Below are 4876 nucleotides of genomic sequence, written 5' to 3' on the forward strand. Positions count from 1 at the left end.
CTTCCAGAATGAGGTTCTGCTGCTGAAACCCTCATCCGTGCCTTTGTTTACCTCCAGACTCGACTATTCCAATGCTCTCCAGGCCCGGCCTTCCACTTTACACCCTCCGTAAACTTGAACCCACAATCTCCAGATCAATAATCAGTCCCATTATTCATTGTGTCACTGGCCCAGGCTGTGGAGAACACGGAGCAGCTCCCACTCCCACAGCACTGCGGTATGAGCAGGTACCGAGTCAGCCTCAGTCATGAGCACTGGAATCCACGAGTCCGGGTGTGTCAAAGGTGCACGGTGAACAATCACCAAAGTGAAACATTTTTGGCGCTTCCCTTCGATACCTCAGCTGGTCGAGCGACAAGACTGTCGTGGAAAATAAGACAAAGTCATCCTTCCGTCATTTGTTCAATTCCTGCTCGAAGGAGAACGTGTGATTTTGCAATAAGCAGCAATTAGTTCAAGGTCGCTCTCTGAACTTTACAGGCACCTCACAGATTAACATGTTGCCATGAAGGCACAGGACGCCTCTTTTCCTTTCTCAAACCTGAAAACTTTCTGTGTCTGCCCAAACAAGGCTGCTCTGCCTCTGCTCATCACCAGGGAGCGCTTTTGAGCAGCAATACTTCAAAACACTCAGCTCTCGCTTTCAGGCAAAAGAAGTCTTCGATCAGCACCGGACTCCACGAGTCTGAACGTGTCAACAGGCGCACGGTGAACAATCACCAAAGACAACACTGTTTATCACTTCCCTTCGATAGCTCAGCTGGTAGAGCGGAGGACTGTAGTGAATAAAACAAAATAAAGTCATCCTTAGGTCGCTGGTTCAATTCCGGCTCGAAGGAGTGAGTGTGATTTTGGAACAAGCAGCAATTACCTCAAGGTCGCTCTCTGAACTTCACAGGCAGCTCACAGATTAACATGTTGCCACTCAGGCACAGGACACCTCTTCTCCTTTCCAAAACCGAAAAGCTTTCTGTGTCTGACCGAGCACGGCTGTTTCACTCGAGCATTTCCCTCTGCTCACCAGCAGGGAGTGCCTTTGAGCAGCAACACTTCAAATCGCCCTCAATTTCAGGCAAAATGGTCTTCGATCAGTCAGTCAGTCAGGGCTCTCGCTGCTCCTCGAGCTCGGGCGGCTGTTGCTTTCCGGTGACCTCGTCTTCCTTCCGCAGGCTCGGGCTCTTCTCAGCATCATTCATGATTACTGTGGCTTCCCGTTCTGCTGTTCCTCACTTGCTGATGCTCGATACCGCCGATTGGAGCAAAGTATTTAATATATTCAGGGAGCGGCAACCCAAGGCAAGATTTCTCTGATGGTCTTCGAGCAGCTTGAAGGCGAGTGAGAGGCAGGAACTGTGAGGGGTGATTTACAAACAGCAAACGAGGAATTAGCTCAACTGGTGGAGCGCTCACTTGGCCTGTGAGAAGTAGCGGGATCGTTGATTATATTCTCCACTCACCGTTTGTCTTGGGGCAATTATACAGAAACAAGAGTGTTGTCAGTGAGTCCATCGCCCATGGACTTCCTAAACTTCACTGTGTGTTTGGGTACAGAGAGATCAAGGGGCAGCAAATCTTTTGATGTGCTGCAGTAAGCAAAAGTTCTTGATTTTGCTATGCAGCAAAGATGGAAAGATGAGGTGAGAGATGGAAAAAAAGCTTCGTAATCCTTGATGCCTTCTCTGAAGATTGAATTCAGGACCTTCAGATTATGACACTGATGCACTGCTTGCTGCACTGAGAAGGCACTTACCAGGTATGGAGCCAGGCAGCACCACCAAGTAGGACAGCTTGCAAGGTATTGAATGCCATAAAATTTTGCATTAAAAAATCCAAGCCAGGTAGGAATCGAACCTAATGCGTTATCCATTGCACCACTGGCCCAGATTATAACGAATTAGTAGCAGTGGGAGGCAGTGGGCATGGCGGAGGTACTAAATAAATACATTGCATCTGTCTTTCCCAAGGAAGAAGACGCTGCCAGAATGTCAGTAAAGGAAGATGTTGTAGAGATACTGGATTGGCTAAAAATTTATAAAGAGGAGGTACTGGAAAGGCTGGCTGTACTTAAAGTAGATCCGTCATCTGGTCCGGATGGGATGCATCCTCGGTTGCTGAGGGAAGTAACGGTGGAAATTGCAGAGGTACTGGCAAAAAACCTCTAAACATCCTGAGATATGGGGGTGATGCCAGAGGACTGGAGAATTGCAAATGTTACACCCCTGTTCAAGAAAGGGTGAAAGAAAAAATCCAGCAACGACTGACCAGTCAGTTTAACCTCGGTAGTGGAGAAAGTTCTAGCAACGATAATCCGGGACAGAATTAGCAGTCAATTGGACAAGGATTAGGGAAAGCCAGCACGGATTTGATAAAGGCAAATCGTGTTTAATTAAATTGATACAGTTTTTTGATGAGGCAACAGAGAGTCGATGAGGGCAATGCAGTTAATGTGGTGTGTATGGACTTCGAAAAGGCGTCAGATAAAGTGCCGCATAATGGGTTTGTCATCAAGATTGAAGCCCATGGAATAAAAGGGGCAGTAGCAGCATGGATACAGAATTGGCTAAATAACAGGAAACAGAGTGTAGTGGTGAACGGTTGTTTTTCGGAATGGAGGGAGGTGTACAGTGGTGTTCCCCAAGGGTCGGTGCTGGGACCACTGCTTTCCTTGATATACATTAATGACTTGGACTTGGGGATACAGGGCACAATTTCCAAATTCTTGCTACCAAAATGCTCCACTTCACTGTCATCTGCATTAAAATTCATCGGCCAATTATACACCCATTTTGCAAGTTTATTGATGTATTTTGTATTTGGTCGCAATCTTCATCAATATTATCCAAACTCCACCCCACCCGCCAATCTGGTGTCATCTGTAAATTTTGAAATTGTACTTCCGATTCCCGAGTCCAATTCGTTGATGTGAATTGTGAACAGTGGTCCCAGAACCAATCCTTGTGGAGCCCCACTTTCCACCTTATACAGTGTGAGTCGCTACAATTAACCCCACTCTCTGTTTTAGAGCAGTAGTCAAGAGAAACTTCTTTACATAGGGAGTAGGCAGTCTGTGGAATTCACTTCCACGGTTAGTGTTTGGGGCACACAGTTCTGTAATGACAAGTGGTCCTCATGTTTTTATCCAAGACAGGCCTCAGCCCAGTCATTTACTCTAAATGTTGGTGCAATAGTTCAAGCTCAGAGGTGCCAGGTATCGGGAGCAGCAGTCGCTGTAAATAAAATCTAAATGTAAGTAAATACCAATACAGTTCATCTTCATCTATTTCTAGTTTAATAACTTTTGCTGAATGTGGCCCAGGCCAAGTGCCAGTATATCGGGTCAGGTTCACCATAGGAAATGAGTTTGACATCCCTGAGAGAGACAATGTGAACCGGATTACCCTCATCCACTAACCCAGCAACTTCTTTAAAAAACTCAAGCAAGTTTGTAAGACACCATTTTCTTTCCCAGAAGCCGTGTTGAGTATCTCCAATGGCTCCCTCTCTTTCCCCGTGATCATAAACAGCATCTCTTAGGATCCCTTCAAGCATCTTCCCTCTGATCGAGGTCACACTGATGGGCCTGTCATTCCCCGGCTCTGATTTGTCCCCTTTAATGAAAATGGGAACTACATGAGCTCCCTTCCTATCTCAGGGGACAATCCCTGACTCTATTGAGCTGTTGAAGATACAGGCAAGGGGCTCACAGAGCACCCGTCCCATCTCTTTAAACACCCAGGGGTGGATATCATCTGGACCTGGAGCACAATGCATTTTGAGAGTTCATATTTTATCCAAAGTGACATCCCATTCTATTTTAATATTTATGATGTTATTGTTGACAGCACATCCCACAGCTGGAATCTGAGCCTCATCCACAGGAGTGTAGACTGATGAGAAATAGTCATTCAACAGCTCTGCCATAGCCCGGGAATCTGTCCTGAACTGTCTTTCAGTGGCCCTAAAGCATCTTTAATGGTCTTCTGACTCCTGACGTAGCTGGAGAGACATTTGCTATTATTCTCAGAATTGTGTACCATCTTCTTTTCCAAAGATCTCTGAGCTTCTCTAATGGCTGCTTTTGTCTCCCTCGATTGTGGGTGATATTTGACCCAATTCTCCTGCAAACTGAATTCATCCTGATCCGATCTGGGTTAAATGTAAGACAGTTCGGGGAGTCAGGAATCATTCACCGCTGGACCCACACTGAGAGGTAAAACCCCAGACGGTTCCTTCGTAAGGATTCCTCTGGTACCTCAGCATATCTTTGTCAGCTATCTTACAATCCACTCCTGGAGGCCCCACTCCCTGAGCCTACAACCTTCAGCAGGGTCAGTGGTGGAGTTCCGCAGTGGGAGTGATCCCAGAGTAACTGTCGGGATCGCTCCCACCCTGTGGATGGTCCAGATCGTGTATTTTTAGTGATCCTGGTGTCTAACACGCACACATCAATAAAACCGGGAATTCTGGAACACACTGCAGGTCCTTCTTTATCTGGAGATCGAATGACTGTTGTATAATTGTACCAGCAGTTAACAGGCTCCTGTGAACTCCTCCCTCTGCTATTTTAATTCAGACTTCAAATCATTTATTTTAAATGGGTTTATTTTAAATGAGTCAATGCCTGCCTTAAATGGTAGACTCAGGACTGTCACACAAACAGGTTAAATCTTCATAGAATAATTACCACAGTCATTTTTAAACTGGACGCCGCACGGTGACTTTGCTGTCAGTGAAGAGAGACGAGAAAGACCAAAGTGCCGTTTGCCCCTCTCAGTGTGGCCCTGAAGGACTGTGTCCAGGCTGAAGTTCTGTTCCCACCGGACGATCCTCCCCCCAGATTGTCCTTTCTGAGCTCCAGTCAGGTGATGCTAAACAC

General features: G+C 46.3%; 1 non-coding gene across 1 annotated transcript; it reads left to right on the top strand.

Annotated features, from left to right (window-relative positions):
* The first annotated feature begins 745 nt into the window (after nt 1-745).
* On the top strand, nt 746-839 carry trnay-gua (transfer RNA tyrosine (anticodon GUA)). The gene is made up of 2 exons: nt 746-782; nt 804-839. It is a non-coding gene; the product is annotated as a tRNA-Tyr (tRNA).
* Nucleotides 840-4876: the final 4037 nt, after the last annotated feature.

Source organism: Heptranchias perlo, unplaced genomic scaffold (genome assembly GCF_035084215.1).
Source record: "Heptranchias perlo isolate sHepPer1 unplaced genomic scaffold, sHepPer1.hap1 HAP1_SCAFFOLD_794, whole genome shotgun sequence".
NCBI lineage: Eukaryota > Metazoa > Chordata > Chondrichthyes > Hexanchiformes > Hexanchidae > Heptranchias > Heptranchias perlo.